Source organism: Garra rufa, unplaced genomic scaffold, assembly GCF_049309525.1.
Source record: "Garra rufa unplaced genomic scaffold, GarRuf1.0 hap1_unplaced_001, whole genome shotgun sequence".
Classification (NCBI taxonomy): Eukaryota; Metazoa; Chordata; class Actinopteri; order Cypriniformes; family Cyprinidae; genus Garra; species Garra rufa.
The window spans coordinates 11,412,857-11,425,032 of NW_027394276.1; positions in this window are offsets into that span (position 1 = coordinate 11,412,857).

Below are 12,176 nucleotides of genomic sequence, written 5' to 3' on the forward strand. Positions count from 1 at the left end.
AAATTAAGTCAGAATTGTGAGAAATAAACTTGCAGTATTGAGTTATTAAGTTAAAATTCCATGATATAAACTTGTAATTGTGAGTTATAAAGTCCGAATTCCCTAATTCTGAGAAATTTAGTCAGAATTGTGTGATATAAACTCATAATTGTGAGTTACCATGTTACAATTGCGTGATATAAACTCGTAATTGTGAGTTATAAAGTCCGATTTCCCTAATTCTGAGAAATTATGTCAGAAATGTGTGATATAAAGTCGTACTTGTGAGTTAGCATGATAGAATTGCATGATATTAACTCGCACTTGTGAGTTATAAAGTTTGAATTCACTAATTCTGAGAAATTAATTCATAAATATGTGATATAAACTCGTACTTTTGAGTTATCATGATAGAATTGCATGATATAAACTCCTAATTTTTAGTTATCATGATAGAATTGCATGATATAAACTGGCAATTGTGAGTTATGAAGCCCAAACTCCCCAATTCTCAGAAATTAAGTCAGAAATGTGTGATATAAACTCTTACTTGTGAGTTATCATGATAGAACTGCATGATATAAACTCACAATTGTGAGTTATAACGTCCGAATTCCCTAATTCTGAGAAATTAAGTCAGAATTGTGTGATATAAACTCATAATTGTGAGTTACCATGTTACAATTGCATGATATAAACTCGTAATTGTGAGTTATAATGTCCGATTTCCCTAATTCTGAGAAATTATGTCAGAATTGTGTGATATAAAGTCGTACTTGTGAGTTAGCATGATAGAATTGCATTATATAAACTCGCAATTGTGTTATAAAGTCAGAATTGCCTAATTCTGAGAAATTATGTCAGAATTGTGTGATATAAATTAGCACTTGTGAGTTATAATGATAGAATTGCATGATATAAACTCGTACTTGTGAGTTATCATGTTAGAATTGCATGATATAAACTCGTAATTTTGAGTTATCATGATAGAATTGCATGATATAAACTCACACTTGTGAATTATGAAATTAAACTTATGAAATTAATTCATAAATATGTGATATAAACTTGTACTTGTGAGTTATCATGATAGAATTGCATGATATAAACTCGCAATTGTGAGTTATAAAGTCTGAATTCACTAATTCTGAGAAATTAATTCAGAAATCTGTGATATAAATTCGTACTTGTGAGTTATCATGATAGAACTGCATGATATAAACTCACAATTGTGAGTTATAACGTCCGAATTCCCTCATTCTGAGAAATTAAGTCAGAATTGTGTGATATAAACTCGTACTTGTGAGTTCTCATGATAGAATTGCATGATATGAACTCGTAATTGTGAGTTATCATGATAGAATTGCATGATATAAACTCGTAATTGTGAGTTATCATGATAGAATTGCATGATATAAACTCGCAATTGTGAGTTATAAAGTCTGAATTCACTAATTCTGAGAAATTAATTCAGAAATCTGTGATGTAAACCCATACTTGTGACTTATCATGTTAGAATTGCATGATATAATCTCGTAATTGAGAGTTATAAAGTCCGAATTCCCTAATTCTGAGAAATTAAGTCAGAATTTTGTGATATAAACTTGTACTTGTGAGTTATCATGATAGAATTGCATGACATAAACTCGCCATTATGAGTTATAAAGTCCGAATTCCCTAATTCTGAGAAATTAAGTCAGAATTGTGTGATATAAACTCGCAAATGTCAGTTTTTAGGTTAGAATTGCATGATATAATCTCGTAATTGTGAGTTATAAAGTCTGAATTCACTAATTCTGAGAAATTAATTCAGAAATCTGTGATATAAACCCATATGTTACGACCTCCCAGTCTAGGTTAGGAGGCCGGTGACAAGATAAGTAAAAAGAAATAGAATTTGACGAAAAGAACACCCCTCTCTCCTGTCCCAGCTCAGAATGACCACAAAGATAATTTCAAGTTCCACACAAAAAGAGACGTTTATTGTTACAGACTAAATGGTAGAAGCTTTTCACTTCGGAAGGGGATCAAAGGCCAAAAAAAACAAACAAAAGGAAAACTAACTAAGGATTTCACAGCTAAATTGCCTATCAAAAATAAAACTCTCAAAAGAAATACAGGCAGCCTTCCCTGACTCCTTAACTAGCACAAAACAGGAGAAAACTTTGTACACAAAGAAAAATGGCAATCCCCAACCTACTTGCTTCAATATTAACGAAATATTAATAAAAATAACGAATAATCACAACAGTCAACGAATATCCAGCAAAAACTTAACTGCGAGTTAAAGAAACGAATATTACACACAGCCGCGTTAGAGCGAGAGCTCCGCGGTCCAACTTACTCACACAGAGTTTCAACGTTAGTCACAACACAGTACAATTATATTCAAGTTGTCTGGGGCAGGAGACAGAGGACGCACGACGGAGCTTCACCATGCGCTCCCAACAGAAGCTTTTTAACACTGCTCTGTTTCCGGGAATTCAACGCTCCTGATTGCCACGCAATCTCCTGCAGCTGGTCCCAATCAAGCTCTGCCAGGAGGAGAGAGAGAGAGAGAGAGAGAAAGAGCGCAGGACAGAGGGAAAGACTGCGCACAGTGAAAAGCATGCAATGCAATTAACAACTTGATGTGAACACAAACATACAAAGAATAATATACGTCCGATGACGTAACACCCCCACCTTTAGCTACAAACAGTGTTTGTAATAAATGTTTACAACTTTACAATTTATGTCATTGCAATAGATGTAATCAATTATCACCCGTATAAGCTCTGGACAATGCATCGGCCACGATGTTCTCTGCACCTTTTTTATAGCGTATGTCTAAATCAAACTCCTGTACAGTGAGCGCCCATCTCATTAAACGTTGGTTGGAGTTTGACATACGAGACAGAAATGTTAACGGGTTATGATCCGTGTACACTACAATTTGATTACCAGAGCTTAGGTACACTTCAAAGTGTTTAAGGGCTAAAAGTAACGCCAATGTTTCTTTTTCGATTGTGCTATAGTTCTGTTGACACTTGGTGAACTTTTTAGAGAAGTAACTGACAGGATGTTCAATGCCAGCGTCATCAGCTTGCATCAGCACCGCTCCGGCGCCACGAGCACTTGCGTCAACTTGTAGAGTGAAGGGCACATCGAAATTTGGGGCAGACAGGATTGGAGCATTACACAGCAAATCTTTAGCAGAGCAAAAGGCAGATTCACACTTTTTATCCCACACAAACTTTCGCTCTGTACTAAGGAGATCGGTAAGGGGCGCCACTACTGAGGCAAAGTTCCTACAGAAGCCCCTGTAATAACCAGTCATTCCTAAAAAACGTCGCAATTCACGTTTATTAGTTGGTGAAGGAAACTCAGCAATAGCTTCAATCTTTGCATTCACAGGTTTGACTTGACCTTGCCCAACCTGTTTTCCGAGGTAAGTAACCACAGCCTTGGCGAATTCACATTTAGTGAGGTTGAGTGTTAACGATGCCTTAGCCAAGCGGTTCAAGACTGAATCCAGGGTGAATAAGTGGTCCTCCCACGTCATTGAATAAACCACTACATCATCAAGATAGACTTCACAATTCTGTACCTCAGACAATACAGTCTGCATTAATCTTTGAAACGTGGCAGGAGCGTTACGCATTCCGAAGGCCATCACAGTATATTGCATGAACGTGTCAGGTGTAACAAACGCAGAGATCTCGGAAGCAAGCGGTGTCAACGGCACCTTATTGTTACAGACTAAATGGTAGAAGCTTTTCACTTCGGAAGGGGATCAAAGGCCAAAAACAAACAAACAAAAGGAAAACTAACTAAGGATTTCACAGCTAAATTGCCTATCAAAAATAAAACTCTCAAAAGAAATACAGGCAGCCTTCCCTGACTCCTTAACTAGCACAAAACAGGAGAAAACTTTGTACACAAAGAAAAATGGCAATCCCCAACCTACTTGCTTCAATATTAACGAAATATTAATAAAAATAACGAATAATCACAACAGTCAACGAATATCCAGCAAAAACTTAACTGCGAGTTAAAGAAACGAATATTACACACAGCCGCGTTAGAGCGAGAGCTCCGCGGTCCAACTTACTCACACAGAGTTTCAACGTTAGTCACAACACAGTACAATTATATTCAAGTTGTCTGGGGCAGGAGACAGAGGACGCACGACGGAGCTTCACCATGCGCTCCCAACAGAAGCTTTTTAACACTGCTCTGTTTCCGGGAATTCAACGCTCCTGATTGCCACGCAATCTCCTGCAGCTGGTCCCAATCAAGCTCTGCCAGGAGGAGAGAGAGAGAGAGAGAGAGAAAGAGCGCAGGACAGAGGGAAAGACTGCGCACAGTGAAAAGCATGCAATGCAATTAACAACTTGATGTGAACACAAACATACAAAGAATAATATACGTCCGATGACGTAACACATACTTGTGACTTATTATGTTAGAATTGCATGATATAAACTCGTAATTGTGAGTTATCATGATAGAATTGCATGACATAAACTCACAATTGTGAGTTATAAAGTCCGAATTCCCTAATTCTGAGAAATTAAGTCAGAATTGCATGATAAAAACTCACACTTGTGAATTATGAAATTAAACTTATGAAATTAATTCATAAATATGTTATATAAACTCGTAATTGTGAGTTATCATGATAGAATTGCATGATATATACTCACAATTGTGAGTTATAAAGTCTGAATTCACTAATTCTGAGAAATTAATTCAGAAATCTGTGATATAAACCCATACTTGTGACTTCCCTAATTCTGAGAAATTAAGTCAAAATTGCATGATATAAACTCACACTTGTGAATTATGAAATTAAACTTATGAAATTAATTCATAAATATGTTATATAAACTCGTAATTTTGAGTTATCATGATAGAATTGCATGATATAAACTCACAATTGTGAGTTATCATGATAGAATTGCATGATATAAACTCGTAATTGTGAGTTATCATGATAGAACTGCATGATATAAACTCACAATTGTGAGTTATAACGTCCGAATTCCCTCATTCTGAGAAATTAAGTCAGAATTGTGTGATATAAACTCGTACTTGTGAGTTATCATGATAGAATTGCATGATATGAACTTGCAATTGTGCGTTATAAAGTCCGAATTGCCTAATTCTGAGAAATTAAGTCAGAATTGTGTGATATAAACCCATACTTGTGACTTATCATGTTTGAATTGCATGATATAATCTCTTAATTGTGAGTTATAAAGTCCGATTTCCCTAATTCTGATAAATTAAGTCAGAAATGTGTGATATAAACTCTTACTTGTGAGTTACCATGTTAGAATTGCATAATATAATCTCGTAATTTAGAGTTATAAAGTCAGAATTCCCTAATTCTGAGAAATTAAGTCAGAATTGTGTGATATAAACTTGCAGTTTTGAGTTATTAAGTTAAAATTCCATGATATAAACTTGTAATTGTGAATTATAAAGTCCGAATACCCTAATTCTGAGAAATTTAGTCAGAATTGTGTGATATAAACTCATAATTGTGAGTTACCATGTTAGAATTGCATGATATAAACTCGTAATTGTGAGTTATGAAGTCTGAATTCACTAATTCTGAGAAATTAATTCAGAAATCTGTGATGTAAACCCATACTTGTGATTTATGATGTTAGAATTGCATGATATAATCTCGTAATTGAGAGTTATGAAGTCCGAATTCCCTAATTCTGAGAAATTAAGTCAGAATTGTGTGATATAAACGTGTACTTGTGAGTTATCATGATAGAATTGCATGATATAAACTCACAATTGTGAGTTATAAAGTCCGAATTCCCTAATTCTGAGAAATTAAGTCAGAATTGTGAGAAATAAACTTGCAGTTGTGAGTTATTAAGTTAAAATTCCATGATATAAACTTGTAATTGTGAGTTACCATGATAGAATTGCATGATATAAACTCGTTATTGTGACTTATCATGTTAGAATTGCATGATATAATCTCGTAATTGAGAGTTATAAAGTCTGAATTCCCTAATTCTGAGAAATTAAGTCAGAATTGTGTGATATAAACTTGTACTTGTGCGTTATCATGATAGAATTGCATGACATAAACTCGCCATTATGAGTTATAAAGTCCGAATTCCCTAATTCTGAGAAATTAATTCAGAATTGTGTAATATAAACTCGCAAATGTCAGTTTTTAGGTTAGAATTGCATGATATAATCTCGTAATTGTGAGATATAAAGTCCGAAATCCGCAATTCTGAGAAATTAAGTCAGAATTGTGTGATATAAACTCATAGTTGTGAGTTATAATGTTAGAATTGCATGATGTAAACTTGTAATTGTGAGTTATAAAGTCCAAATTCCCTAATTCTCAGAAATTAAGCCAGAATTGTGTGATATAAACTCATAATTGTGAGTTATTTTGTTAGAATTGCATGATTTAAACTCGTAATTGTGAGTTATAAAGTCTAAATTCACTAATTCTGAGGAATTTAGTCAGAATTGTGTGATATAAACTCATAATTGTGAGTTACCATGTTACAATTGCATGATATAAACTCGTAATTGTGAGTTATAAAGTCCGATTTCCCTAATTCTGAGAAATTATGTCAGAAATGTGTGATATAAAGTCGTACTTGTGAGTTAGCATGATAAAATTGCATGATATAAACTCGCACTTGTGAGTTATAAAGTTTGAATTCACTAATTCTGAGAAATTAATTCATAAATATGTGATATAAACTCGTACTTTTGAGTTATCATGATAGAATTGCATGATATAAACTCCTAATTTTGAGTTATCATGATAGAATTGCATGATATAATCTCGTAATTGTGAGTTATAAAGTCCGATTTCCCTAATTCTGATAAATTAAGTCAGAAATGTGTGATATAAACTCTTACTTGTGAGTTATCATGATAGAATTGCATGATATAAACTGGCAATTGTGAGTTATGAAGCCCAAACTCCCCAATTCTCAGAAATTTAGTCAGAAATGTGTGATATAAACTCTTACTTGTGAGTTATCATGATAGAACTGCATGATATAAACTCACAATTGTGAGTTATAATGTCCGAATTCCCTAATTCTGTGAAATTAAGTCAGAATTGTGTGATATAAACTCATAATTGTGAGTTACCATGTTACAATTGCATGATATAAACTCGTAATTGTGAGTTATAATGTCCGATTTCCCTAATTCTGAGAAATTATGTCAGAATTGTGTGATATAAAGTCGTACTTGTGAGTTAGCATGATAGAATTGCATTATATAAACTCGCAATTGTGTTATAAAGTCAGAATTGCCTAATTCTGAGAAATTATGTCAGAATTGTGTGATATAAATTAGCACTTGTGAGTTATAATGATAGAATTGCATGATATAAACTCGTACTTGTGAGTTATCATGTTAGAATTGCATGATATAAACTCACACTTGTGAATTATGAAATTAAACTTATGAAATTAATTCATAAATATGTGATATAAACTTGTACTTGTGAGTTATCATGATAGAATTGCATGATATAAACTCGCAATTGTGAGTTATAAAGTCTGAATTCACTAATTCTGAGAAATTAATTCAGAAATCTGTGATATAAACTCGTACTTGTGAGTTATCATGATAGAACTGCATGATATAAACTCACAATTGTGAGTTATAACGTCCGAATTCCCTCATTCTGAGAAATTAAGTCAGAATTGTGTGATATAAACTCGTACTTGTGAGTTATCATGATAGAATTGCATGATATGAACTCGTAATTGTGAGTTATCATGATAGAATTGCATGATATAAACTCGTAATTGTGAGTTATCATGATAGAATTGCATGATATAAACTCGCAATTGTGAGTTATAAAGTCTGAATTCACTAATTCTGAGAAATTAATTCAGAAATCTGTGATGTAAACCCATACTTGTGACTTATCATGTTAGAATTGCATGATATAATCTCGTAATTGAGAGTTATAAAGTCCGAATTCCCTAATTCTGAGAAATTAAGTCAGAATTGTGTGATATAAACTTGTACTTGTGAGTTATCATGATAAAATTGCATGACATAAACTCGCCATTATGAGTTATGAAGTCCGAATTCCCTAATTCTGAGAAATTAAGTCAGAATTGTGTGATATAAACTCGCAAATGTCAGTTTTGTAAGGGTGGCTTCCAACAGTGGTTCAGGCTGTAGGACTGCCGAAGGACTAAAGAAATGTTCTCAGCACGATGGTAAAAATCTGTACATTTCTAGTCTAATACCACCCACTGCCACTTATACCAACGACGGAAATAAGCGCAGTTATAATAGCTAAATATGTGGGAGAGCGTTGCTATTGAGTGACTATATTGTATTGCAATATGTAGCACGTCAATGTTAATGTTAAATCAAGACTAGTTAGCACATCATTTATCATTAAGATGGTTTAATAACAATGTTTCATTATGGTTACACTTAAATTGGTTACACAATAGATGAAGGATGGTTAAAAATAGACAGTTAATTGTACCCAACATGTACATGTATGTGAAAAGTTACCTGAGAGAGAGAAAGAGAGCAGAGCCTCAAGAAGAGAGCTCCAGCAAAGAAAGGGAGAGCAAGGTAAAGAGAAGGGGCAGAGCAACAGTTACAATCTCCTTTTATACTTTCCTTGACCATGTGACTAAAACCCAAATGTGAGACATTCAAACTGACCAATCAGCAAATTACAGCTTCACCCTCTGTTAAGGTGTTACAATTAGCAGACCCCCGATGTATGCACATTTTGGCCTACAGGCCTTGATCACTATCAGCTCATCTGTGTCCTCAGGAGTGCCAAATGGCTCTTTTGTTGCTGAAGAAGTGTTTGGGGCAGGAAAGCAGAAGTCTTTGATTATTTTCAGCCTTACAGTTTTTAGGTTAGAATTGCATGATATAATCTCGTAATTGTGAGTTATAAAGTCTGAATTCACTAATTCTGAGAAATTAATTCAGAAATCTGTGATATAAACCCATACTTGTGACTTATTATGTTAGAATTGCATGATATAAACTCGTAATTGTGAGTTATCATGATAGAATTGCATGACATAAACTCACAATTGTGAGTTATAAAGTCCGAATTCCCTAATTCTGAGAAATTAAGTCAGAATTGCATGATAAAAACTCACACTTGTGAATTATGAAATTAAACTTATGAAATTAATTCATAAATATGTTATATAAACTCGTAATTGTGAGTTATCATGATAGAATTGCATGACATAAACTCACAATTGTGAGTTATAAAGTCCGAATTCCCTAATTCTGAGAAATTAAGTCAGAATTGCATGATAAAAACTCACACTTGTGAATTATGAAATTAAACTTATGAAATTAATTCATAAATATGTTATATAAACTCGTAATTGTGAGTTATCATGATAGAATTGCATGATATAAACTCACAATTGTGAGTTATAAAGTCTGAATTCACTAATTCTGAGAAATTAATTCAGAAATCTGTGATATAAACCCATACTTGTGACTTCCCTAATTCTGAGAAATTAAGTCAGAATTGCATGATATAAACTCACACTTGTGAATTATGAAAATAAACTTATGAAATTAATTCATAAATATGTTATATAAACTCGTAATTGTGAGTTATCATGATAGAATTGCATGATATACACTCACAATTGTGAGTTATCATGATAGAATTGCATGATATAAACTCGTAATTGTGAGTTATCATGATAGAATTGCATGATATAAACTCACAATTGTGAGTTATAACGTCCGAATTCCCTTATTCTGAGAAATTAAGTCAGAATTGTGTGATATAAACTCGTACTTGTGATTTATCATGATAGAATTGCATGATATAAACTCGCACTTGTGAGTTATAAAGTCGGAATTCACTAATTCTGAGAAATTAATTCATAAATATGTGATATAAACTCGTACTTGTGAGTTATCATGATAGAATTGCATGATATAAACTCGTAATTGTGAGTTATTATGATAGAATTGCATGATATAAACTCGCAATTGTCAGTTATAAAGTCTGAATTCACTAATTCTGAGAAATTAATTCAGAAATCTGTGATATAAACTCGTACTTGTGAGTTATCATGATAGAACTGCATGATATAAACTCACAATTGTGAGTTATAACGTCCGAATTCCCTCATTCTGAGAAATTAAGTCAGAATTGTGTGATATAAACTCGTACTTGTGAGTTATCATGATAGAATTGCATGATATGAACTTGCAATTGTGCGTTATAAAGTCCGAATTGCCTAATTCTGAGAAATTAAGTCAGAATTGTGTGATATAAACCCATACTTGTGACTTATTATGTTTGAATTGCATGATATAATCTCTTAATTGTGAGTTATAAAGTCCGATTTCCCTAATTCTGATAAATTAAGTCAGAAATGTGTGATATAAACTCTTACTTGTGAGTTACCATGTTAGAATTGCATAATATAATCTCGTAATTTAGAGTTATAAAGTCAGAATTCCCTAATTCTGAGAAATTAAGTCAGAATTGTGTGATATAAACTTGCAGTTTTGAGTTAAGTTAAAATTCCATGATATAAACTTGTAATTGTGAATTATAAAGTCCGAATACCCTAATTCTGAGAAATTTAGTCAGAATTGTGTGATATAAACTCATAATTGTGAGTTACCATGTTAGAATTGCATGATATAAACTCGTAATTGTGAGTTATGAAGTCTGAATTCACTAATTCTGAGAAATTAATTCAGAAATCTGTGATGTAAACCCATACTTGTGATTTATGATGTTAGAATTGCATGATATAAACTCACAATTGTGAGTTATAAAGTCCGAATTCCCTAATTCTGAGAAATTAAGTCAGAATTGTGAGAAATAAACTTGCAGTTGTGAGTTATTAAGTTAAAATTCCATGATATAAACTTGTAATTGTGAGTTATAAAGTCCGAATTCCCTAATTCTGAGAAATTTAGTAAGAATTGTGTGATATAAACTCATAATTGTGAGTTACCATGTTAGAATTGCATGATATAAACTCGTAATTGTGAGTTATAAAGTCCGAATTCCCTAATTCTGAGAAATTAAGTCAGAATTGTGTGATATAAACTTGTACTTGTGAGTTATCATGATAGAATTGCATGATATAAACTCGTAATTGTGAGTTACCATGATAGAATTGCATGATATAAACTCGTAATTGTGACTTATCATGTTAGAATTGCATGATATAATCTCGCAATTGAGAGTTATAAAGTCTGAATTCCCTAATTCTGAGAAATTAAGTCAGAATTGTGTGATATAAACTTGTTCTTGTGCGTTATCATGATAGAATTGCATGACATGAACTCGCCATTATGAGTTATAAAGTCCGAATTCCCTAATTCTGAGAAATTAATTCAGAATTGTGTGATATAAACTCGCAAATGTCAGTTTTTAGGTTAGAATTGCATGATATAATCTCGTAATTGTGAGATATAAAGTCCGAAATCCGCAATTCTGAGAAATTAAGTCAGAATTGTGTGATATAAACTCATAGTTGTGAGTTATAATGTTAGAATTGCATGATGTAAACTTGTAATTGTGAGTTATAAAGTCCAAATTCCCTAATTCTCAGAAATTAAGCCAGAATTGTGTGATATAAACTCATAATTGTGAGTTATTTTGTTAGAATTGCATGATTTAAACTCGTAATTGTGAGTTATAAAGTCTAAATTCACTAATTCTGAGGAATTTAGTCAGAATTGTGTGATATAAACTCATAATTGTGAGTTACCATGTTACAATTGCATGATATAAACTCGTAATTGTGAGTTATAAAGTCCGATTTCCCTAATTCTGAGAAATTATGTCAGAAATGTGTGATATAAAGTCGTACTTGTGAGTTAGCATGATAGAATTGCATGATATAAACTCGCACTTGTGAGTTATAAAGTTTGAATTCACTAATTCTGAGAAATTAATTCATAAATATGTGATATAAACTCGTACTTTTGAGTTATCATGATAGAATTGCATGATATAAACTCCTAATTTTGAGTTATCATGATAGAATTGCATGATATAATCTCGTAATTGTGAGTTATAAAGTCCGATTTCCCTAATTCTGATAAATTAAGTCAGAAATGTGTGATATAAACTCTTACTTGTGAGTTATCATGATAGAATTGCATGATATAAACTGGCAATTGTGAGTTATGAAGCCCAAACTCCCCAATTCTCA